The sequence below is a fragment of the Caloenas nicobarica genome, chromosome 6 (assembly GCF_036013445.1).
Source record: "Caloenas nicobarica isolate bCalNic1 chromosome 6, bCalNic1.hap1, whole genome shotgun sequence".
NCBI classification, from domain to species: domain Eukaryota; kingdom Metazoa; phylum Chordata; class Aves; order Columbiformes; family Columbidae; genus Caloenas; species Caloenas nicobarica.
This window is the reverse complement of record NC_088250.1, coordinates 21,895,080-21,922,354: the sequence shown is the minus strand read 5'-3', so window position 1 is coordinate 21,922,354 and position 27,275 is coordinate 21,895,080. Positions and strand designations below refer to the sequence as shown.

Below are 27,275 nucleotides of genomic sequence, written 5' to 3'. Positions count from 1 at the left end.
GAACAAATCTATAATCTATAATTTAGAGACCATTCTAAAAAAAATCCTCCCTGTTCTGCATGGCTAAAACCTACGTACAGCTTCACAGCTGCTGTCTCTCAAAAAATTAATTTTCAGGGCTTTGCCATGAGCCTTTGCAGTGCTTAAGACAAATGCATTGTATTACTGAATCCAGCCCTCAGGAATCTTACTTCAAAATAAATCAAACCAAGAACCATGCTTTCCTGCAGGCCCACTAAAAACCTGGATAGAAAAAAATTAACAGCTTCACAAAAACAAAGTCTACATTTTATATGACTAGAGCAATGTATAGAACACTATTAGCATGTCTACAACAATTAAATGGAAAATGCAGATAACAGAAAAACACAAATAGCCCTAAGGTACAAGGACAGTCAACGCCAAGCAGGGAAAATTAACTAATAAATTATTGTGCAAAGTTGTCATTTAATATGTAGCTGTTAACTGCTTCAGTTTCATTTTGTCCAAGGTCTGGAAAGGGAGGTCAAGATCAGTTTCTGCAGCTTAATTCAGAAAAAACTGCTGTAATAATCACAGACCTTCTGAAAAGTGAGCATTTCTGTGGGCTGGGTGGGCCCTGATTTTCTGCCCCTTCTCTTGAACACGATAAAGCCATTTGCTCTAATTTGTTCCAGGTGGCTGTGGTCCTCCCACGAGGTCACAAGCGGGGAATATAACTCACCAGACACATAAGCGCCCCGCTCACCTGCCGCTGTCCTGTGACCAATACAACTTGTTTACAAGCGACTGCAAGAGGCAACTGCATCGATTTCTGTCTGCCAGGAGAATCCTATTGGAGAGTTAAATCTGAGCACTTGTAGGAAAAAGATATAAATTTTACTATGGGGAGGAGAGGGACATAAAGGGTATACTTGGTATTATGGGCATTATAACTGATTTTTGGTTTTTCCTAGTATCATCAACAGTGCTCATGCAGCTGAAAGAATGTAAAAGTTTTCCCTGAAAGCTGCAACTTTAACCCATGATTTCCTGCATTTCTAACGTGTTGGAGGATGTGTCTGATTTTATCATTGTTGCTTTGTGTGTCCTCACAATTCACATTCATTTCAACTAACGATGGCCAACAAATCAGTCCTGGAGCCTGATCGAACCCCTGAGCCTGCCAGATCTGGCTGCTGGGTAGAAGGGTCAGCTAAGAAATCCGGCCAGAGAAACACAGAATTTGGCTGCATTAAGCATTTCATAGGAAAGCTGCTGTTTGCAGGAAATGTAACTATAGCGGTCTGGCCTCTCTACCTGCCTGGGAATGAACATGGCCCCCCGGCACACAAAGGCTGGCCCTCCACAGCCCAAGCTGTTCACATTTGCCTCTAACTGTAGTTTCAACTCACACCTCTGAGGCTCCTGAGTTGTTTTAGCCGTGTTAGATCAGCTTTCCTGTCTCTGCTGTGAATGCCATTCCATTTTCATCCAAGCAGGTGTCCCTGAGCTCCTCTTGATCCAAACAATTATAGAACTTATTTTTCTTGTGGCCAAGCTACTTTTTCCCTTTGATCCATTTAACCAGCCGACATTTGCTCTCCGTGAGGTGAAAAGCAGAGCCATAGCTGGGGGCATTTATTTGCTCTATGATTCTCTGAAAGAAAAACAGTTGTTATAAACTCGTGGTTCTCTAGCATGCATTCAGAAAGGCCCACGCAGCTTCTGAGAGTGAAGGAGAAAGCGGTCAGAGCCAAAGGGCACCATGTTCCACTTTTTGTATATACAAAACATGGGGCAATACCACACACCCACCCGCGCACTGAAAGGTCCCACAGTGTGGGAGGGGTGAGTCAGAACATATGATCTGTCCAAGTTTTTTCTATGCATAATATTAACTTCTGCAGAAATACTCCACTGATACTTAAATTAGATATATTTTTCCTACATAGAACTAAACTCACAAAGAAGATACAAACATGCCTTTCTGTTGAGCATCAACATTTATGCCAGTAACTTTTGGCACACCACCACCAATCCATCTTCATAGCTCAGTATGTTTTACCATAAGTTACACCTTAGACCAAATACTCTTGAGTTTCTGAGACCTGCACAAAATTCTCTTCTCACCACTGGAGGGAACCCTCACTTGCTATACCCACACTCGCCCCAGAGCACTCTCCCTTGGAGGCTGCCAGCTCCATGCCACTTCCAAGCACCACTTCTTAGAGGCTTTCTAAGCCTTCTTCACTTTATCATAAGGATATTGTCTCCAATGCCCCAGGGCATGATGCAGCATCTATCTCAGTGAATTAAAACTTCAGCAATAGTCTAAGATCCATCTCTGACACAGGACAGGTAGCTCTAGTGGGTTTAAGAAACTGGTCCCTTCTTTGGAGTGCCTGAGAAATCACAACTGCTGATGGTGGTCTGTACTTCTCAGGGGAAAAAAAAAGGTATAAGATACCCTAGAAGCTGGTCTTTAAAATGTACATGTAGGTGACTTTTCATACTTGGATAGGGTGTTAGAATCTGAAAATATAATCTTCCATTTTTTCCAATGTGTGACATCAGAGAGTACTATTCTGTGAACAGAAGAAGCTGAGACAGGAAAAAGTCAAGTCTTGTGTGCTCATCTAATGCGGATGAACATGTACTGACTTATGTAAATCACAACCCTCTTCATTCTGAGTTAAAATGATTATGATAATGATGATGTCACTGTTCTGGTATTTCATTATAAAATGTTAACTTCAGCCCATATCTGTGTTCAATAAGAAACAATCTTACAAAAATAATATTACTCCCTTCAGCTATTTTTCTTTTTAAATTCTGTTTTGGTAAAAATGAGTCCAACAGTCTTTTACTTCGGCCATTAGACAAAAACTGCTTTCCTCTTGTATGAGATGCAGTACCAGATCTCAAGTTCTGTAATGAGGTGACGAAGATGCAATGAAGGAACGGGCTCAAAATTTCAACACTAGTGGGTGCAATTTTCTGTAAAATTCCTGAGCGCTCAAAGTTTCCTATTTCAGCTCAATGCTTAAATTATAACTCAATTTTATTGAGACTTTCACTATGTTCTCAGAAACACTCAGAGCGGTAATTTGCCATTTCAGCCTAAATGGAAGGAGTACATTTTGCTCTCGCTTGACCACATAACCTCATTGACTTCAGTGAAACAAGGCAGCATGAGACCAAGTCTAACTACAGTTACAGTATGTATATAAGAACACTATATTTGCTATTTTTGATACAATAACATTTTGAAGTGAGAGGTCAAGGCTAATCCTATTACATTAGAGTATAAAGATGAAATTGTCTAAAGGAGCAGGAAAAACGTATTGCACATAATTGAGTTCTGCTTTAGTGTATTTCATTTGCTAATATTTTCCATTTGGTACTCACTAAACTATCAAGCTAACAAAAAATAATAATATACTACCGTAGTGCTGTGCTTTGGGTTAAAAGAAGGCTGCAACATGCTATAGTTCTGCTGTTTAATTTAAATCAGGTAATGTAAAAGGAAATTTTGAAACTCCTTTACTAGAGAAAGAACATGTAAAGGCACCCTATATAATAAACCAATAAAGCAGTGTTTCAAAACATGTTAGAATACTAAACAATAAGTGAAATTTAGGCTTGGTGCTACTCCAGTGAAAGGATATAACTGCCTCGAGCTCTGCAGGGAATCTTTAGAGGTTGAATTTTCACATCCCCACACCCATGTTTTGAAGAGCGTGCCCCAGCAGCTATTCCACCTCCTCCTCAGCCAGCCCTCAGTCCTGCTCCGAGGCACCACGCTGCCTTCACAGCGTATCACAGATCACGTCCAGATCAAAGCGGTCATGATATAACAACTTCATAAAATCATAAGGTCCATCTTTACAAAGTCCCCAACTGCCAAACAATATGGTATTAACAGTCTATGCCTATGCATTTTACATTACTACTTTGCAACATAAAATTAACAGTCTTTATAAATAATGGTTTGTCGGGCTTCGGTGATAGGAAATCTCAAAAAAGCCACCGACAGGGAACACTCCTCTCCCTTCCCCACACACACATCTATTTAGCTGGTGCTTTCCAACCAGGGCACAGGAGATCACAGCCTGAGAGTGAGCAGAGGCGCAGAACAAGTCATTCCACCCACCACACTTCTGAGTTACTGCAGGGTGAGGACCCCTTTGGGAAGGAAACTACAGGAGGGGCTGAAAGCAAAGGCAATTTCTGCTCTGCGCGAGGGCAGTGCAGGGCACAGCTGCAGACCCGACAGCTCCTGCTGCTCCAGCACGCACAAGGCAAGTCCTGTAATTGGGGATCCACAGCTTTGGGGGATTTGTCCTTGCCCATACTACAGCACTGATGCAAATCCACATGGAGATTTAGATTACTTTGTTCTCTTCCCTATGCTTTCCATTAAACCATGCTTGCAGAGGATTAAAAACAGCTGATAAGTAAGGCTCCAATGATAATGTCAAACAAACATTCAAAGTGCTTTAGATAACACATGCAGAATTTAGACCCATTTTCTTCAGACAGAATCAGAGGAATAAGGCAGGTCACAGTGAGGGCAAGTCAACTGGCAGACACAGCTTCAACTGGTTAGAGCAAAAGAGCATTTTGCTGGCAGACACTCAGCTTTCCCTGCCCGCGCTCTGCGTTGGAGCCACCTGGTTGCGGCGGGTCACCAAAGGGAAACACAGGGAGTCCAGGTCTGTCAAAGAGACACTAAATAACATACTCCACAGTTTCACCAGTCTCCAACTTTGCGGCCTTCACAAAGAAACAAGCGCAGTTTTATATTCTGAAAAGCAATGACACTTTCATACTAGCAAGTTAGAAATTAAAAAGAATTATCTACATAGGCACAGCCTCCTTCCTCTCAGTCCTTCAAAACTGCCTGGCCCTGAAGGGGAAGACAAAGATTTTTAAAATATGAAAAGTTACATCTCAAGCTTGGACTTCAAATAATGTTGTATGCTGAAATGCCATTATTTCTTTATCAGAAGGTTTAAAAGAAACAGGTCCCCAGTAGCTTGGGAAGAACACTTGTTGAGGGTTGCCCACTGAATTTTGCTCCAGCACAGTTCTGATCGGTTTGAGGTGCCACACCAGGTTGCAATTTGATAAAGTTGGACTCCAATTTTGATTCTTGGAAAAATGAGCATTGTTCTATCCTCCTTTGACAGAGATAGCAAACATTGCCAGCACAGTTGTAGGAAGAGTGTAGAATGTTCCCAAAGTCATGACCAGATGGTAAAAGTGATCCAAAAGATTGTAGAAGGAGGAAATGCCTGTAAACTCGCTCACTACAGCTGACTGCAAGCGCATGATAAATTACATTTTCTGATGCTTTAAAATCCTGAAGTGATTGGATGTAATCTATTATTGGAATAACAACACAAGCATCATTAGAGACATGTATTTCACAAAACTGAAAGGTTTAAAAAGCACAGCTACTGCACAGAATTTGTGCTACTTTATTTGGCAATCTATTTGCAGATTTGTCACTTGCACAGCTGTCCCTAATAGGGTCATTTCTATAGCAAGTGTAGGGTCGTTTGCGCTTGAGGATGATATGAAGTTTGCAATAGCACTCCAAAAGCATTCCACATTATAAAATCACTCAGCAGAGTGATTTTCTTGCTACGTGAGGTGATTGGATAGTCTGCTCTGAAAAGCTCGATTTCACTTTTGTTGAAATGGCTTGGCTTCTTGTATGGAAGATGTGTCATCTGGTCTGTCATTAATGTTCTGGAGAGAGTAGAACTTCTTTTCTCTTTAACGATTATCAGAAAGTTCACAAAATTGTTTGTTTCAAACTACATGAAGTTTGAGATTCTAAACTAGAACTTGATGACAGAAATGTCAGTGCTCTGTTTGACATTGGCAAGGACATCTGGAAGCTAGGGAATATTAAACAAATGTCCTATTACGCCTGTCCTGTGTGGAGGTTCATCAAATTAGTAGCTCATAGCAACTAAAAGCAATCAGCTTGACTTTTAGCTGGTGACACATCTTCCCCCCTTGGCCCCTGGGCAGCAGCAGAACTTTCAGTGCTTATTTTCACAGCCGGGATGAGCGAGAGTCTAATACAAAGAGAACTTTTAGATCAAAACAGAAAAAATGAAATAAAATGCTCTAAATAAGTACTGGAGTTATATTTGCATTAACAAGCACTTATGGACAATTATTTCTACTATTCATGTCCTGTACTACCTGCCGGCACCTTGTCAGATGAGATCCTATATATACCCCTGAACTTAAAAGCTCACGGTCTGATTAAAAAAAAAAAAAGCCAAGCAAAGCAAATTATGTAAAACTATAAGTGGAGAGGAGAATATGCAAGGTAGGAAGGACAATGGGGACTAGTTAATGAATTTTCTAAGTAAGACTCAGTTTGTACGGGGAGGTAACACTTTTTGTGAGACAATATTATACAGCAGACAAAAGAACAGACATGGTTTCAGGCACACAACACCAGCAAGGTCTGAAAAAGAAGCCACAGACTTCAGCCTAAGGGCAGCTTGCAAACAAATCTCCAAGTTTAAATTAATTATGGTAATAATTTATATAATTTCAAAGAAAAAGCACCTTTGGAGAAGAAGGGAATGTTAGCAAAAAGGAAGATGATTAGGTCCTGTGGGATAAACTTGACAGATAACCAATTAATTATTGTCCTTGGAGCACTGCAGGTGTCTTACACAAAAAATGCAATGTGCCATGAAAAACAATACCTATTGAATACATGATTTATATCCAAGAATCTTAAGAAATTTCTTTTCCGAGATCATCTTCCATGCAAGGATGACATTAAAAATGAAGCTGTATTCTCACAACTATACACTTTTGTCTGTTCTCACATATTTGAATTAATTCACTCAGTGCACAGGGGTTGTTTTCTCTAATGAGTTTTCCCAGGGACATCTGATGCACCAGGTGAAGTTTGTTAAACCCTGGAAATCTGGTGTGTAGGGGCCACTCCATGATAGGGAGCATATATTGTAGCAGCTTTTGCACCTATTTCTTGGCTGATGTCTACTTCATTTAGTATATTTTAGTCTGCAAGAACTTTCTGATGACAACAGCGGCAAGAAACAGCAGGTTGTTAGAAGGCAGGGAGAGGGATCTCTGGAAAAATTATTTCACTGTATGATCTACTGCCAGGAGAAATTATAATTTAAATATACTCAGCATCCAGTTAATTCACCTGCTGTTTTATACCAATGTAAAAGTCAAACGAATTACGTTCTTGCTAATGGACTCGCTTAAAACAGATTGGATCAAAATACAGATATTTATACACTGCAGTCCACACAGAATACATCTCAGATTTTATTGCAGTTTTTCAAGGAACTTTTAAAAGGAAGTACTCCCTCAGACAAAAATATTCATTTCCTTTGATACAGAGATTTCCTCCCCACACCTCTGCCCCATATTTTTGTTCTCTTAAAAAAAAAAAAAGAATAAATTTTTTTGAACAAAAGAAAACTGGGCAGTAGTTTTGCCACAATAAAGGAGGAGTGGAATGGAAGATACAGCAAAGCATAAGAAGTGTAACAATAAGCCTCTTGGAAATCTCAGCATCTCAATTGAACCCATACTAGTCACAGAAGCAAAGTTCAAGATGACTCTAATGGGAGTTGTGCCTGCATAAGGATAATGAGACTGGAAATGTATTTGAATAAGAAATAGACCAAGTTTTAGATAATTACCTGATACAAGGGCTTTTAAGAGTAAAATGAGGCATTTTCTTTTGAAGTTTTAAAATAATTCTAAATCTACAACCGTATCTATCAACTTAAGTAATGTTCTGTTTATTTCATCTTGAAGCTTTGTTTTCAAGAAACCAAGCAAAAGACACTTTTGATCAGTATTGCCTGATGACTGAACTTGATTTCACATTTTGAAACATAGATCTTTGAAATCTACATTCAAATTTCCAAGTTTTAGTGATATCCCTTTTTGAAAAGTTGAGGAAAAATGGTTCCCAGAAACATAACTTTTCCAAGAGAAACGTAAAATGAATGATGGGGCAACCTTCATTCTCATGCCAGTGACCCTGATCCTTCTGGAATGCTGCCTGAGCAGTAAGTAATGGCAAGGAGCCCATATCAGTAGTCATGCATTTTAAGCAACTGGATATAGCATTAAAAAAAAATCTGTATTCCTCAATTCAATTTGGAAAAAATACTAATAGCAATTTAAAGTAATTGTAGGTATTGCATACAACACAGAAAAAGGATTCTGCATTCATTATTACCCATAAAGAACAGGCTCTTCTGATGGCTTCAGAGGTTGAAGGAGACAATGTTCCCTGGGTGTTGCAGCTTTGGGGAGGCTGGAGAATGCTTGAAAAGTTGTGCAAACACACTGACTAGGTCACAGCACAACTCAACTTCAGCTATACCGTGTCCATGGTTTTTCAAACCTGGTATAGAAAACCTCGTGTGGGAAGCATGTGCAGATATGTCCAAATAATTACCTGGAATTTACTCTCCTATATTAGGTTTCAACACGTATTTGCAGTTTTCAGAATTTTGTTCAGAATAGCTTAGCTAAAATACAAGACTCCAGTATGTTTAGTATTTAGCATGGTTACTACTGAAAACAAATAAGCAAAACAAAACAGCTTTTATAGGCTGGTTTTTTCCTAATTATTTTTTCAAGCGAATGGGAACAACTGTTAATTCAGAGCTCAGACAAACTGGGCCCCCCAACTCTGCTCCAGAAATTTGAAAGGAGAACTTGTATAAAAGACAAGGGCAAGAACCTTGGCTGTGTGACTGACAGTATGATCGGGGCTTCTACTTCATGTAACATGTGCCAGCATCATCAGTGTTAGATCACGGATGCGGGTGGTTTTCTAGCAGACAAACAGTATTATCATAAGCATGTACATTAGGCAACTGCTGGGTACGTTTCTTTTGATAACTTCAGCAGCATCTTTGTCTCAAATCTTAATTTTAAAATCTGGAGCTGTCATTTGTCAGAGGGGTGTTTAGGCTTCCTTTAAAATCATTACACTTTTAATGATAACCTGCTGGCACTAAGAAGCATTTCCAGTGAATGTTTTATTCAACAAGACTTAGGAAATAGTTTTGTCAGATGTGCTTCCTGCAATCCTTTATTACACTACATCTTTTGATACTTGAGCAGAAAAGCTAGAAATAAGGACGAAGGTCAGTGAAACAGGAGAAATATAAAACCCTGCTTTCACTATTCCTGTTTTCATATTGTCCCTCAAAACCACAACTTGAAAATGTCAGGTAACACAAGTTTCATTTTTATTTTAGTCGCTTAACTGTATGATATTATAATAATGTAATGGCTATGCAGCAGATTTATCATGAAGAACAGGGATTCTAGTCTGACAATTCTAGATTACTGTTCTTTATACAGGGAATTCAGTGTGAATTATGCAGTTTATGTGATCTGGTATTTTCAAGGGAACCTCCATACACGTTAGAAGACAAAAGCAAATGTTTAAAGGTTTGGATCTCAGATGAGCATCTTAGTTTCTGAGACTGCAATAGCAAGCTGTAAATCTTAAATAAATGGGCACTATTTCTCCAGTTATTCAGTGCTTACATCTCTAGTCATGATAAGAAATGAAAAATAAGATATATTTAATAAGTATTTCAAAGCTTTTAAGATGCTTAATTTTAAAAATTAAAACAACATTTTCACATCTAAATATGTTCAAATCTAAATTAGTATGACTTTCGAGGTTTCATTCATATCAGAAATCTGATCATTGCTTTTCCCACCACTTCAAGCAATATCCTCAATAAAGAAGATGCAGATCTTTATCTAAAGCCTGAAAATATTAAAGTTGCACCAATCAACAACTATTGCAATTATCTAATGAGCTGTGACATTGGACTGTTATGTGTTTACTCGTACATGTGTCACGGCATCTCCACTATTGACGCCATCCACTTTAAAGAGTCATTTCCTCAGAAACAGATTATTTCTCTTCCCTCTGCAGACTTGATGTAGCAGCTGACACAGGAGAGCTGTGTGTGCAGTGGCTGCTGCAGCTTAGTTGTCATTTAGGAGAATTCACGAGTGACTTTATCTTCACTACTTATGGGTCACTTCTGTGCTGCTTGTAAAGCGTAACAGATGACAGAACCCAAACAGAGTGAATTTGTACGCAAGACCATCAGAAATCCATCACTGGGATTTTTAAAACTTTGTTTGGCTTGTAGTCTGCTTGCTTTTTATATAGTTGTTTTTCTAATGCAGAGTAGAGACTCTAAAGGCCTTACCTTGAAAAAAATAGTGTTTATATTAAAATGCTTGAAAGCGTGAAAATCTCGATCTGAGCACAGCCCAGTTCCTTACTACCATTTGTTGTTAAGTTGAGCTCCTACCATAGTGCCAGCAAAAGAAGGCGGCAGCATCTTGCTCCTAAAAAAAGTGTTACAGAAGGGATAAGTAGACATGCTAGAGATGGATGAGGCTTAGGGTGCTGACAGGACAGAGGCGATAATAAGAATTTTAGAAGTAGCAACAAGAATTACTGCACAATCAATTGAGTTGAAAACCACTAGTCCTCTTTGAGTTAGCTGCCACTTCCTTCAGTATTTACTAGATATGATACAGTATACAGGGAATATAAAATTCCCATCATATGTTAAAACAGGAAAAGTTAAAAGTTCACAGAATCACAGAATGTTAGGGATTGGAAGGGACCTCGAAAGATCATCAAGTCCAATCCCCCTGCCGGAGCAGGAACACCTAGGTGAGGTTACACAGGAAGGCGTCCAGGCGGGTTTTGAATGTCTCCAGAGAAGGAGAATCCACAACCTCCCTGGGCAGCCTGTTCCAGTGTCTGTCACACTGACTGAGAAGAAGTTTCTTCTCAAATTTAAGTGGAACCTCTTGTGTTCCAGCTTGAAGCCATTACCCCTTGTCTTACTGTTGGTTGTCACTGAAAAGAGCCTGGCTCCATCCTCGTGACACCCACCCTTTATATATTTATAAACATTGATGAGGTCACCCCTCAGTCTCCTCTTCTCCAAGCTAAAGAGACCCAGCTCCCTCAGCCTTTCCTCATAAGGGAGATGCTCCACTCCCTTAATCATCTTTGTGGCCCTGCGCTGGACTCTCTCCAGCAGTTCCCTGTCCTTCTTGAACTGAGGGGCCCAGAACTGGACACAATATTCCAGATGAGGTCTCACCAGGGCAGAGTAGAGGGGAAGGAGAACCTCTCTCGACCTACTAACCACCCTCCTTCTAATACACCCCAGGATGCCATTGGCCTTCTTGGCCACAAGGGCACAGTGCTGGCTCATGGTCATCCTGCTGTCCACCAGGACAGTTAACGTGCTAGATCTTCTTTAAAACCAAGAGCTGCCACTGCCAAATCCAGTCTGCCAACATTGAACAATTCATCAGTTAAACAGCATAGCCTTTATCAGAGAAATAAAGCATTGCATGTTGTGAGATACAAACAGGCATGCATTGCCCAGGCACGGGAGACAGCCAGGCATCAGCGGGACTTTCAATTGACGTCAGTAAATGAGGCTTTCCTCAGAAGACATGCTGGATTTCTCAGGTTTGGAGTCCATGGCCATGCAGTTGCTGCTGATCTGACGTTGCTATATGGCCCGGTAGGAAGCTGCAGATGTACAGTAGTTAACTATCCTTCCACGAGGCAACACAGCAGTCATAGTAAAGAGACCTGTTTCTTAGGACTGTATCTAACACACCGGTCTAGGTTCTATCCAGAATATCAAAAAAACCCAAAAGCATAACAGGCTAGGAAACATACTAGAAACACACTGTGGAGCCATTTCAGAAGTATTTAATACTATTTTGGATGCCCTTCAAGAAGACGCTAACCAACAAAAAGCTGGCAAACATCACAAGACCCGTCCCACTAGAGAAGAAATGGAGATGACAGCAATGACAGTAGCACAAAAAGCAGCTTGAAACTCTTTTATAGATTTAAATGTCAAAACTGTAACTGGAAACCATATCAGTATGTGCATGGGATCTTGGAGCAGAGAGAAGTACGAGCAGCAGAAAGGAAGAATCTCTCCTCAAGTAACTTCTGACAACACTGGTTCTGGACATGCTATTTACTCTGGGAGGCCCAGATGGACTGCAATAACCCTCACAAAAGCAACAGGACGGACAGCCACAGTCTGGCCAAAACCCCTTTCATTAGCCCCTGAGAAAGCACCGCGCTCCAAGCTGCCAGCAAGTTCTGGGTCCTTCTAGCAGACTTCAGCAATAGACACCTGGGCTGGGTTTGTTCCCTGAAGGTCTTTTCTTATACACTGGGATACAAACAACTACATCATTCAGGCAAACCCTCAGGCAAAGTCTCTCCTATGACATTCAATACAAGATGGCATCTGCTCAGGGCAGAAGAAAACCCCAGACGACATTATCAGGCACCAGCTGTAAAGAACGCCTCCCAAATGCGATGCCTATAACTAAATGCCCCATGTAGACAGAATGCAGAGCAGCAAATTGAGCTGTGTGCTCAGTTTTAGCTGGCTAAGAGTACTTCTGCAATCACCTTGTTCTTGCTCATCAAGTCATTAAATTGCTTAATATACAGTGGACATCAAGAAAAAGTTTCCATCAAGCAGGAGGGCAGAGGGTATATCATTAGGCTGCACACAATCACAATTAATATAAACATCCCATGAGCACCTCTTCCACCACTCATAGCCCTTGAAAGTTTGGGATTGTTCCAAGCCATGAAAAAACACTGAAAAAGTTTAACTTATATGTATGCGTGCCCTACCACTTGAGGGACATAGAACTGGAAAATTTTATTTCATGATGCACACCAAAATATAATGCTATCTGCATTCACATTAATGCTACCCTGAACCTGTACAACTAAAATAATTATTGACTTTTGAAATCTCAGCACAATTATTGCGCTACAACTACTTCGATCATTATTTAAACAGTTCATCCACCAAACACATGGCCATTCATGGGGAGCTTTAAAGATACCAATCCAGAATGGTTTTACATGACCAGTTTGCAAGTAAAGGACAATTTACAGTAAGAAAGAGCAGGGAGGAAAGAATTGCAATGACACACCTGAAACAAATAGTGCCATGTATGGTGTTCTCTGGTATCTTCTGTCTAATGAGACAGACATATTCCGTGAAGCAGAAGCAAGCTGCAGTGGTCTATTATGCAGCAGGTAACAATAAAAGGTGTAGCTTATTCTGGAATAAGGCTCATTCAAGTCCAATTAGAAAAGTGATAGTCTTGGGGATAATGACAGAAAGAAGCTGTTTTCTGTAAATGCTTTGTTTCATCAAGTTTGCAAAAGCATCTGATTACACAGCAGCAGATTTACGATAAAAAATTAAGCGATTCTTGTCTTCTCCAGAGTAATTGCAATTCTTTCATCTAGATGAGTTCAGCTCTAAATGACTGTTAGACTAACACTGCACATGCAATCACTCTGAATTCTTCACTAATAATAATACCTGCAAATTACTTTAGCTCTGCCCTTACTATCGCGATTTCAGAGAAAGTACCAAGCATTTAAAGGCAATTCTAGGATGGACTGGATCAAAATTGTACCTATAGAGAGTTAAAAATATAGTTGACGAGGTTTTAACTTCTCCTAGCTGAAAATACTGAAAAATAGTGACCCATGTGGTACATCTTTAGTTTGCCAACAGCTGCCATATCCAGTACAAGCTTTCCAGGGACTCTCCTGGATTTTTGGTAGGAAATGAGAGAGCCAGGCTCCCCGGCTGCACCACAGACCTGCCGGGATGCTGCCCCAGAGCCGAGCGGAGCAAACCTGCCGCACAGGCTGTGCCCAGCAGGGCCCTGCAAACACCAACACCACAGTGCCAAGCATTCACAGCACCCATTGGGTTCGACTGAATGAACTCTGCAAATTTTGTATAAACCTTGCAACAAAGGGACAGTAGCTGTGCTTATCAGCGGTATTTTTCCTAGGTAGAAAAAAATGACTGAAATGACACACTACAGCAGGCTGTTAGTCTCGTGGTCCTGACAAAGTTGTATTAAAACAAAAAGTCACAGTCCTTAAAAAAAAATTATTTCATTCCCTGGCATTTAATCTCAAATGTCAATAGTAAAGCTATAACAAAATGAGTTTAATAGGCTATGTGGGCACTTGAGATCAACTGTCAAATGGAGAAGAAAGGCAGAATTGAAATGCCTTGCTATATCCTTTTTTTTGCACGTATCAGGTAGCTACAGCTAAAAAATATCTAAAAAATACCGCAAAAGCAACTTCACTTCTCTCAGCAGGTGTTCAGAGACTTAAAGGAGATTCACCAACAGAGATGATTTAATTGTTTCGGTACCTATTTTTCAGACTGATTTCTTATGAGGACTGCAAAACGCATAATCCATCCTACAGAAGGTAGCCTGTTCTCTCTGAAGGGCAGTTTTTAAACAGCGTATGCCTATGGGCACTGTTATTTGACAGGGGCCTAATTTACGGATGGCATTCAAGGCTACAGATGTCAGCTGTATAAAGACAACTCTCTGCAGTCTCTCCCTCCCTCCAGAACTTGAGATGCTGGAGCATGCAGAAATTTAAGACCCAGTTCGGTGTCTCTAGAGGTATATACAGAGGGAGGTAGATGCCTTAGAATACATAATCTTGTGCTGCAGTCTCTGGCTCTGTGATACAAAGCAGACTTTTTGGTCTTCCATTTCATTTTATCTACAGGGGCGGCTGACAAATGACCCGCCTCTCAATTCAGTGTATCTACTTTTAGAAACTTGCAGTTTTGTTCTTGTCACTGCTGGTTTCATCATTCCTCAAATTAAAGATGATATGTCTAAAGTTTTAGTTTCTTGACCAAGGCAACTGAGAAACCATTTTTTTATATATGATACCATCTGATGGCTTTTCTTCCATATGTGCCAGAGATAGCTATAGTTCATAGATTGTTTCCAGCCAGACAGGATAATAATCTGGTATTGCTTGACGCAGAAAATTCTTTTTGTGGTCCAAATACAGAGTATAGGACACCTAAAGAATGTTTGTAGATTTTGTCTGTTGTCATATCACTAAGATGCTGAAAATCTCATCTACACTCCTTCCGGACAGCCTAAATTAGCAAGCCTACTTACTTGGCTTGTCAGATCACTCTTAAAAACAGTTCTTGTTTTTTGGAGGATTTTGCCACGTTTTATAGTTGACGGCAAAGCAATTTAATTACATGTGGTTTTCATACTTGCTGTCATTCTGAAGTATTTTTAAAATATTATATAATACTGAATATCCTTCTCTCTTCTGCTACATGGCAGAGACTATCTGTAGTAGTGTATTAAAAAGGCAGTGTATCACCATATTAAAATTGCTTTTATTATCATAAGTTTCAGTGCACTAATTTTAAGTCACCAGCACTATGGCTTTCTTGGATTGCTGTGAGATTGAATGAATACAGTCCCTATAACAAAAAGTGTTTATAACAGATAAAGAAGTTAAAGCTGAAAGATGACAGATGATTGACTTCCCCCAACTGTTTCTGTCTCTAAAGCTCTCTATACTGGAAGTTTTCTAGATTACTATGACTAAATTCTGTGTACATGCCACTCTCATGGGGTGACTTTTTTCCTAGATGTGTGTAATTAGTCTCAAACACGCAAGAGCCAGCAGGTGGATCATTCTGCTATTTTGTTAGCTAGTGAAGGTGCAATTCATATCAGGTTTATTTAGAAGACGAGCATCAAGAGGAGGAAGACCCAGATACCAACCCAGTGAAAAACTATGCAATCTTTAGTTGGAAAACTATCTATTTTTATCTCTATTTATTCTTAAAAATAACTCCTTGCATCTAAATGAAATTATAAAAGTCTCCTGGGAAATCCCAAAATCAAAGTGTGTTTCAAAAGCTAATATATGACTTAGTCACAACCATGGGAGTAAATAATTTGCAAAGCCAAACAATTTGCTTTTACTTGAGATGTATTAGAGAGAAAAAAAAAATCACAGGCAAACCCAAAGCATTATTATTTTTCACTGACCTGAGGGATTTAGCGACTTAGGTTTGAGGCACAGAAGAAAACAAGGATGAGCTGCATATTGGCTCTTACCATCCTAACAGTAAACACTTTAACCAACATTTGGACTGAAAACATACCAAATTTCATCACTCTCAAAACATTTGGATGAAACTTGTTAATAGGTCTGGCCTGATGACAGAGGTTTGACCCTTCGTGCAAGAAGGGTAGGAACCTGATCAGCAAGTGATTGATATTCTGTCTTCAAAACTGCAGCTTGGGATTGAATTTTGCTACAATATTATACAACTCTTGGCAAGAAATGAGCAGTCTATCCCTTGTTACACCAGCTGGAGAAGAAAAAAAAAAAAAAAAACAGGAAAAAAGCTCTGACACACACACTCTGTTTTGGCAAAGGCACGTGTGGGAGAACAGCCTACCTGAGCCAAGAGCTGTCTTCGGCTTCTGAAGAGAATTTGCCTGATTCAGAGGCTTGTGACAGCGCCTCGCTATGTTTTCATTTTACATCAAAATCAGAAAATCACATCAATCTTTCAAACAGCAGCACATTCTGAAACGCTACACTATTCATGCCCTTTAAAGCTGCTATATGCATGAGCAAGTTTTCTGTTAAAATCCAATTAAGTTTCCAGTTCAAGTTTAAACTGATCTCAGGAGAGTCAAAGAATAGAAAGAATCATTAGGTATTGTGAAAACAAATGAAAAAAAAAGAAAAAAGGGAGAGTTATCTTTTAAATTCTCAAGAAGTGCTTGAGTTGATTTCCAAAACATTCCAGCCTTCACCAAAATGTAAACCTAAATATTTAACAGGCAAGCAAAGGCTTTTTGGTTTATTACTCGTTTGCAATTGCTGCAAGAGGAAGAAAGGAGCTGTTTGCTTGGTCTTATTCTTGCATAAGGAAATCTTGGGGCTACCGCTACAGTCCTCGGGGGCACCGGGGGAGCCCTGGGCTCTCTGATGATCACTTAAGGCGGGAGTGTGGCCATGAAAACTGCTCTGCCTTTTTTTGCCACATCCTCTCACTTCAAAGGCTGGTGATGCCCCTTAGTTGCGCTGATCCAGGCTTTTGTCTGACTATGAGGCAAATTTGATTGGGGAACTGATCTGACTAAAAATAACCATAAAGTATTAATGAAAGCATGGATATTTTTATGGCAATGCCCACTTACACACACATACTGTGGCTGATTTCCCAGGTGCAGATGCAAAGAAATGTTTTCCATCTTGATCTCGCTTGGTATTTCTCAGCTCCTGAAGCACCTGTCTCCAAAGGCAAGGCACAAACAAGCGAGGAGGAGCCAGGCGACCCCTCTTCTCCTCCTCTGGCCCCCCTGCCCACAGGCGGGGACTGTCAGTCCCCCTCAGCCACCAAGGGGCTCCTGACTGCCGGGACTGCGAGGGGTGGAGAGGGAGGCAAGATGATCAGGAACAAGGGTTAGGAAAAGTAAAAAAAATAATTTGACATAAATCATCTCGAAAACTTGCTATTTGGGGTTTAATTGATCCAGCCAGTAGATGGGGGAGGAACTGAAAAATGGAGCTCTTTTACCCAGTTTGTGCTTATTTTTCACAGAATGAATTAATGCCTCAGTGAAAAGGTGATCTGCAGTTGGCATTTCAGGCAGCCTTACTGCCTGGCTCTGGAATTATTCCCATTGTTGTTCACACAAAGGGAAAATAAACTCAACCACTTGGCTTCTTTTTCCCTGAAATACATGTCTAAGATCACAGCTTAGAAAGGAAACTAAATGGCAGATGGCAGCATCTTTGCAGAGTAAGTGCACTCTGAGCTACACAGACTGGCAAATTAATTTCTTCAAAGAAAAAGACAGCAAAAGAGAGAGCTTTTCTTTGAGTAGGAAGGAATAATAACACATTGAAGTTCTCTTTAAAACTACTGGGGCAGCTCTTAGTTATGTTGTTACCACACAGCCAAAAGAAACAATCAAGAAATTACTTACGTCCCTTTGCTTTGAGGCATTACTCTTCATCGCATCAGTAGCAAGAAAGGCTTCTAGAGAATAATTTGAAATTTTGTGCGTTTAGATTGTTCGCCTTCCCCTCACCTTGAAGCGCACGGCAAGCGGAGGCCTCACCCGCGCAGCCCAGGCAGGACCTGCCCGTCCCCCGCTGCAGGGCAGGGTTCAGCCCGACACCCCTGCCCTGCTCCGAAGGAGACTGCCAGGAAATCAAATATTTTGTGCCAAGCGGCAGGACCAAGCATTACTGATGCTTGCATCAACCCTCATGTTTCCCCACGGTTTTCTATATGAGGAGAGTGAATCAGAGCACAACCTCCTCCCTTGCCAGACACCAAGTGCCGGCGGAGACGCCGGCTGTGTCAGCTGTCAGGCTCCCAGGTCACACAGCAGAGCGGTGTGTGTCCCTCCATGGCCTGTGTGATCCCTCAACAGCTGGCCTAACAGCTATTTTACAGCATTTCATATTTTTGCTTTGTGTTGCCATCAATATCAGAATAGCTGGGAAACACATGGAACCACAGATTGCAGACTGCTTTAAAATCTCTTTTGTCCAAGAGATCTCTCAGATCACAATAATGCTGAAAGGAGACCACTGAAAGCGAGAGAAGGGGTTTGGACATTGATGGAGACCTGCACAGTGCTTGAACGTGCTCAGCAGAATCCCTGTTGTTTCCAGCCATGCTATGAGCCAAATACCTTCCTCCAGAGAAGGTCTTGAGTTCATGTTATTTATATAGAAATCTCTTCTGATTCTACTCAAAACTAAGCACCCCCGAAGTTTGGAAAATTATCAGAACGAGGGTTTGACCTTATGTTGCTTCTATGAGAAAAAGGAGTCTCCCAGAAGAACATCTCTTTGTGAAACTGCTCTATTTAATTCTTACAACCCTGAGGTATGTATCAAGACTTGGACCCCTAACTTGCTTGGCAGATTTTATTGCCTTATTACCTGCCTCCTTGGAGTATACAGCTGCTCAGAGAGCTTGTGTTTATAAAGCTCTTGAAAGTGCACAGATGGAGAGCTAAGAGAAGCAATCTATATTTTTACACTGTATATTCATGTACCCTCTTTCTCCTTAAGGCTTGGCCTTGAATACACGGATAACTAAGGTATGATATGATTCCCCTTGGGCACAGTGACAGAACGTATTTAATGTCTATTGCTTCTCAAAGTTGATTTCTACCAGTAGCGCATTATATTCCTATCCAAGCAGAAGCCAACGCATGCCAAAGAAAAGTGAGTGACAAAAAGACAATTTTGTCTGTTGCGCAGCATCAGAATCAAGGCAACCAGCCATTCCTGGCATCGGTGATGCTCGTGGTGCAACGCACCAAAGCAGAACAACAGAAAGCACTGAGCGGCGCCATGTACAAGTTACTGCACAATCTTCTCTGGAGCGGCACTGCGATCGCCTGCTTTACCCATGCCACAGTAGAGCCTCAGTAAAAGCCAAGCTGGGAGAAAGAAGACAACTGCTTTCCCTGCTTTTCAACTCTGAATGTGCCAAGGCCATCCTCAACATAATACTACTTAGCCTATGTTTTGATAAATCCTTTAACACAGACAATGAGTCTACATTTACACCTACGCCAACCCACTAGGGACCACACAATCACAGGTGGAGAAGCCAACTGGAGAGTCTGCAGTTATTCTGAGAAGTTGCAATTGCAATGGTTACGCTTCCCTAGTCACAACAGGAAAAAGAGAAAGCAAGATGTACTTGCAGCATAATGAGCCCATAGGAATGGGCCCTGTTATGTTTAGGGAAAGAAAGACAAACACACATGCACGCACATTTGGAAGACATTTGCTTAGCTGCTTTCCCAGTTACCAGCCACTACAAATATCCCTAATTAGGAAGACTCACAGAAAAAAGATGTAAGAAATCAGAGTTAGTATTCCGGACTAGTCACACAGCTCTTCAGGATTTGAAATTTGTGCTCCCTAGTGAAAACTTTAAAAGTACACATGAAGGACATCTCTAATGACATAAGTGATAAAAGTGAGTCGAAACAGGAATTCAGATTTACTCTTTACCAGAATGCAGTTCTTCCTGCAGGTTTGTTAGATACATGAGATTATCGGCCATATTCTGCTCCGCTGGGAGATGAGTTATTAACTGAGAAATTCTCACAAACTGTTCATCAATAACAGTTTGCAAGAAAAATTCCTCAGTTTTTGCCTACAACAAGTCTCATAGGGCTCAAGTTAAACTCTGATATGAGCACACATGGAAAAGCTGTTAACTGGCTGCTTTCTCCAGAAACACTGAGGTTTCTTTCACTGAGACTAACAGACAATGTTCATAATTTTCATAAAGGGAATAAAGTGAAAAAATAAAGAAACATTCTTTTGGGGAATAGGGTGGACTAAGTAGGAATAGCTGATAACCCAGAATGGGTTTACATATTATAATAGCTAAGGAGGCAGCAACCATTTATGATCCCAAACAGTATTTTTCAAACTTGTGTCTCAGCTGAGGACACAATTTGCTGCACTTTTGAAATATCTTAGAAGAATGAGGAAAAATTCACTCCTGTGAATTCACAAGGATATGTATTTACCAATTTACTACCATATACGCTCCTTTATTTCATTCATAAAAAACCCTCAAGTCACTATGAGCCCATTTTTAAATCCTTGCCACACAAGTTATGGCCTCTTGTGTTGAGTGTATGTTCTATGAATGTGTAAGTGTAATGTTGTAAAATGGTCCTTTCAACTGCAAGCTTCAGAAAACTAAATGCCGACAAATTGTCTGGGATCATGTCTGTGAAATGCTTCATCTGTGCTAGCTGAAAGAGCCTGACACTACCTTGCTCTCAAATGTTAACAGCTGTGCAAAAAACACCCTCTTCTGCAGCTGAAATTTTTCTTGTTCAGTCTCCAGTAAAAGCAGGTTTTCATTCAAGTTTGAGCAAAACCCCATCTACCCTTTAGTTACGAAAAAGTGAAAAGAAACACGTTTCCGGTCCTTATGGTAAAAATTATATATAGTTAATGGCCAAAAGTGCTGGCCCTCGGCTGTGCTGAGTTTGGTGTGTCTCGTGGGCAGGTGTGCCAGCTGATGGACAGACACACCAGCTGACAGACAGACACACCAGCTGACGGACAGCCACACCAGCTGACAGACAGACACACCAGCTCTTGAGCGGGAAAGCACCACTCTATGTATTTCAGGCAAACGGCGCAGCCAATAAAATGTCAATGCAGCTTCCTTCAGTGCACAGAGGAAGCAAATCCCACTTTTCCCCTTTTCAGGAGGGGAGAGGGCAGAGGCAGCTGCGGGAGCCACCACCCCGCTCTGTCACAGCTGCAGGGACTTCTCTCTGCCAGATGCAAGGCGATGCTATCAGAAAACGATGCCCAGAAAAGTTCCTACAAACTGGACAATCTCAGTCACGATTAACCAATTACCAAAGTTAAAAAGTGTACATCTAGGAAATGTTTTTCACATATTTGAGAATAAATCATCTGGCTGAAGTATGTGGCATATTCTGCAGGTTGAAGACAGAAGTCATTTGTTTGGTTGGGGTTTTTTTATGTTACAGGTCTGTGAGAGACAGGTGCAATTTTGAAAGCAACAGTTTGCATTAAGTCTATCAGAACTACTTCACAAAGGGAATTAGAAACTTGGTGCTTGGCTTATAAATAGCTCACGGTGACAAACGCTTCACAACATAGCTTCACATTAATTACTGTAACGCAAACATAGGAAAAACTGAACTGCAACCTGTTCCTGGATGGACAGCAAGGCTCTGGGACCTTGTCAACATGGGGAATATTTCCAGAGAAAAGAAAAATGTGCCCATGTAGCCACAGTGTTACAGCATCTAACAATTCCCTTGGGCTTCTGCTAATATCTAATGTTTTTTCTTAATCACAGAAAGTTGGAGCTATGCTATTATATGATCACCTAAACTCACTATTTACAAAATTTTCTAGACTCATTGCTATGGAACTAATGAGAAAATAATGTGAATGCTAACTATTTTTTAGCCTTAAAAAAAAAAAAATCTACCTCCGTCATTCAGAGGTAAAAGGTACGTATTAGTAAGAATTACTATATAGGTATCATACAGATAAGAACAAGATATGGAAGAATACCTCCAGTAATTGCCTATCAATAAGAGCTATGCTCTGAGGTTATAAAAATGTATTTATACACAGCAATAATCAGTGTTTCCAGCCTGAAGTGCCCCCAGTTTTGATGAGGTTAAAAGCAAAGCTCCCCAAGCATCATGACAGATTCCTTAATGGGCAGGTTCAAAACTATTTAAAAACTTTTCCCAGTAAATCCAAAAGTTTTAATTGGTTGTACATTTCCTCCAGTGCCCCTGATACCATGTGAATTATGGGAAGTAGATTCATTATCCAGTTCAATAAGTTATCATCACCACAGACACTGTGAGTGTGATTTCGGGTGTTCCAGTCTTCACGTAATTGTTACTCCTCCTTTTTGTGACAAAGATTAATTGCGAATGGCAGTGCCGCTAGGGTAGGCATCTATATAATTAAGGCCACTGCCATTTATTCTTGGTGTCATAGCCAGACCAGCGCTTCACAGGCATTGCTGTGAATACAAAGGAAATGAAACAGTGGAATTTAAGAAGGTTAAGGCAAGAACAGCAGTACATTTGATTTCAAACACTATTACTTGAAGGTAATGTCACCTATTGACTTTGGTAATAAATTATGTAAAATCATTTCACAAGTAATAAAGATATTGTTAAAGCAGTTCCAAAGGTTTTCCCCTTGAATTTTTTTTTAAACAACTAAAAGCTTCTTTTTTTGCCCTAAACTTTCATTAGATGCAAAATATTGTAACCGATTTGATGGTGACATGAGCTAAAGAACCTTGCTGTGAGATTTCACAATAGAGCACAGCACAATAGCTAAAGAAAACAATGGTTGTGGCTATGGTAACCCAAAGTGAAATATGTTATTTGCATCAGTTTATAACCACACTGAGATGCAATTTACACGTTACTGCTGTAACAGGCCATGATTGATGTAATTACAAATGACCTATCACAACATGTAGTCAAAGTGTTTTTTAAAATTGTTTCTGAAAAGCATTCATGGGAAAAAAAAATGCACAGATCTGACACTTGACATCTCCTGGGCAACTTAAAGAAAAAAAAAATTCTTCTTAAAATTATTCCATTTTTTCAGTTTTCTTTCAGTTTAAGTTCTTCATTTCTTTTTCTCTCCCCTTTAGTTAGCACAAAGAGCATGTGTTTAAAATGCCTGCTACTAAAGCCAACAGCAAAACACCCGTTAACAGTGGTATGCACTGGTTCCAGGTAAATCACTTGCAACGGCACTATAACAAGACGGAATTGCTGATTGGCACGTCCCAAGTTCTAGTATTATTTTGAGTTGAGCAAATCTAGCTATTAACCATTCTAGAGTAATATCTGACCAAGCATGCCTGGTTTGCTAAAATTTTAGAAACCCATCTGTTGTACAGATGGTCCTTAGTGTCTGGTCTGTCCTTTCATCTCCTTCCACATGGAGTCAGCACATTTACTGGAAATTCTAAAACCTCTGTTTTCCCAGTATAAGACTTAGAAGCTTTTCATAAAATTCCCTAATGCACAGTCATTCTTATATTTATTCATACTAAGAGCAGATATTAAATATTGAAAAATAATTTATAAGTCACAAATTTATTTCCAGAGATCAATTCTTCAATTTAGTGATGAAGTACAGCATAAACCATCTGCAAATCAGCATTCATGGAAAGAGAACTGTTAGTATGAATGAATCACTTGTGCAAACACTTGCTTTCACATTCAGTTATTGCCTAGGGTAAAGTCCATCATCAATATTTCTGTGAACAAGGAATGATTTTCTATGTACAAACGGCATATCTAAAAACATACCCTGATTTTCAGAAAATATTTGCCCTCATTGCCTTTGAAGGAAGAGAAGGGAAGCCAGCCTCTTTTAACATATGACAGCTGGAACCCCACGAACTGGAGGCACTGAGTTTTTTTCTAAAAGAACACGGAGCTGAAGCGAATGCTTGTACTTTCCTCCCCTCAGCCTGAGACTGTGGCTCCTACATCTATTACAGTCCCTTTCCACAGACATATTCCAGAGAGGACAGTCTTCCTTTGCAGCACTGATTTGGTTTCAGGTCCATTACACCTAGGCACAGCAAAAGCATTTGGAATATTTAAGAAACCTTCAGATGAAGTTGCTAGAGAGGAGCTTGCAATCTCCTGTTAAATCACCTATGCCATCTGTCCAGAATTTCCCCAAGAAATTACTATGAAAACATACAGCCAAGAACTAACAGCATCCCCAGATTTCTGTGTAGATGCCTTCTTAACGTTCAGGATAATTATCTTCTCAATTAGACTCAGCAATAATCACAGCCTTATTCCTTGGGTAATTTTAAGGACTTCATAAATGGTGGAGACATTTCAGTGTCTTGGTTAATATAAAGATGAAAGCCACGATCATAGAAAACTCTTACAAAAATCTCTCTTCAGGGAAAATGAGAAGAGTTTGCTACATGAACTAAATAATTTAGGAGCCGGATTCCCTCTTTTTTTCAGGGAAAGGAATAGGTACATTTTGGCAGAGATGCACAGTTAATCTGACTCAGTCTTGATCTGCCTGACAGGCTCTCGGGGGTCAGGATGAGCAGCTGTGGCCTCCCTTGGCTTCTCAGCCAGGTTCCTCCCCAGGGCTCAGCATCCTGACAGCCTCCGCTCAGCACCTACACTGTGCCTCAGTGGTAGGGAGCAGCAGGGTATGGATTACGGCTACGGCAAACACGCCAGGCTTCCAGAGCTGGGGTTTCTATCATATGCTTCCACCGTGATCTAGTGACATTAACGCAACTGTGCTAACATAGGATGGGCTTTCTTGAAAGAAAAATATCAACAGCCCCTCAGCAGAGACAGCAGCATTCCAAAATATTGGCAAAATATTGCAGTTAGCGAGTAATGTTTGCTGAACTCATTGATGTCTGCCTGAAAATTGCCCATGAACAGTTAGCAAGATTCTAAAATGTGCTCATTATCTGGAGGATTATTCTTGATGTGCAGTCAGCTCGTACAAGATGTGCTGCGAATACCCACGGTTTCCATCAGGTCAATTACTGACAGCAGTTGCACAGCGCTGCTTTCAGCGCTCCGCCTGGGTGGCTGCTCTGGCTCGCACAGCGTGAGCCCTGAATAGCACAATTAAGTGCACAACTTCAAGTCACAATATGAAAACACAATGCTAAATATTTCCTTTTTACAATCATCTACCCTAGCAAAGCTTAAGCCTTTGTTTACTTATAGTATGACAACCCAGTTGGGAAAAGGAACAAATTGAATTAAAACATTTTTAAGATCAAGGATCCAAGAGCTTAACTTCGCTGCTGCACTGCTAAAAAGATTATTTCACCCACAGAACAGAGCAAAGGAGGTGACGCTTCCCCTTGCTTGTGCCAGTGTCCCCAAACGTGACATAGCCTGTCCCAAAAGACAAAGGCCAAAACAGGGAGAAGCTTCCCGCTCCCCCTGTGAAGATCAATATCCTGCTGTTAGACAGCCTTCAAATATATTTCAACACCAAACTCAAGAACATCTTAGCAAAACTTAAAAAAAAAAAAAGGGTGACCCTCATAATGACAATATACTGAATGCAGTGTCAGGACTAGGAACAAAATACGTTAATGAATTTGCTACACATTTTAACATTTAAGGCAGCTTTTGAGATATTTACTCTTGACTAGGTTAAAAATGTTCTGAAAAACTTATGGGCAAACTGCTAAAGGAACCACAATTACACGCAGACATTGAAGTGCTTTCAGTTGTTAACTGGATGAAAGTAGTGACCGTAGTTCACATAGTTTATTCCTCTTTTCCAAATGAGTAACTAACACAAAACTTTTAACGCACGATAATTTGAGTACATCAGTTTTACATTCTGATTTCATTCCTTGGAACTGACGGCCTTGACACACAAGTCCCACATATTGCACAGCTGCAGAGTTTAGTTTCAGGTCACAACGCATGACAAGGAAAACGTTTGCTGTCACACACTGCAGATAGTTTTGCAAGGTACCTTCAACACAGGACTAAGTCTACGAAAGTCTGAATTAGGCACTTCTTTAGGTCCTTGATGAATTAGCATTGTCGTTAATAACAGAATTTGGCGACCTCCGAAATTCTTGACTGATAAATCATCACAAAATACGTATTTCTCCACTTAGTTCATGTTTCCCTGCCTAATCAAGCTATGTATTTTCTTATTTGTGCAAACTAAATGTTATTGGAATTACTGTGCAGGAACAATGTTCCCAGAAATAATTTGTAGGAGCATTTGCCTTATGGCCAAAAAAAATACACGACATAGCTACTTATCTAACTATCTATCTCTCTGCCATGCTACAAAGAGTGAGAGATCAGTCCTGAAGGCGACAATAATCTCAGCTAAGATAGCAGACCAAGACTGCTCAGCAAATTTTGTTTTGTATTTGCACTATTTGCCAATTTTGATTGTGCTGCTTTCTTCCAAATCCATTCCCCATATATGATAAAAAGTTCAGGTAAAGCAGGAATATGAACTTTAATCTCATCTTCACCTCAGAGTACGAATAGCAGAGACGCCCATCACAGGAAAGCAGAGAGCTCTCTTTTCTTGTTTTTGCCTTCGATGTTCCTAAAAAATGATTAAATCTAAGATTTCACTTGTCAGGAAAATACAGCCAGTTTGCTCTTAACAACTTCACCTGCCCTTTGCTCAAAAATTACCACAGGGATGGTGGAAAACACTCCAAAAAACGCCATCTAAACTCTGGTTTTTCTTTTGTAAAAAAAGGCAAAACAAACCAAAAAATCTAAACTAAACACACAACAAAAACAGAGAAACTCATTTCAAGAGACAGCAATCCAAGAGCCAATATCAGAAACGTTGATCCTGGACACAGAGTTATCTGTAGATTTCATAACTGAGCAAAAAAATTCCCTTCGATACCCTGCAATCTTTCTTCAAAATGGTGTAAGGCTTTTGTTGCTTCTAATCCTTTCAGAGCACACAGGATTGAACATCACAGCCATGACATTGCTGGACTGAAAAGCTATTACTTCATGTAATTTTGCAGTTTATGAGAAGCACTGGTTACAATTTTCTTTTCCCTCAGAAATCTGCACAGTATTCATGGTAACTAATGCACCTGCCATTATTAAAGGATACAGAAAAATATACAGATCTACAGAATGCAATATATAGTTTCCTAAAATAATTCATGATATGCAGAATATTAGAAGTATTTGTGAGACCTTAATGCTGGAGTCCCTGAAATACTCTGACC

The 27,275-nt window shown here is 40.2% G+C and overlaps 1 protein-coding gene across 5 annotated transcripts in view; it reads left to right on the top strand.

The window, feature by feature from the left end:
• B3GALT1 (beta-1,3-galactosyltransferase 1) overlaps window positions 1–27,275 on the top strand; it is a 198,603-nt gene that overhangs the window by 164,452 nt on the left and 6,876 nt on the right. Inside the window, exon 2 of one of the 5 annotated variants that reach the window (XM_065638187.1) lies at window positions 3,081–3,179. The exons of 3 other annotated variants lie outside the window; for them this stretch is intronic. The gene's annotated coding sequence lies outside the window, so the exon portion shown is untranslated. Of the gene's footprint in view, window positions 1–765; window positions 839–3,080; window positions 3,180–27,275 lie in introns of those variants that run through there. One more of the 5 variants, XM_065638188.1, reaches the window with a different exon arrangement.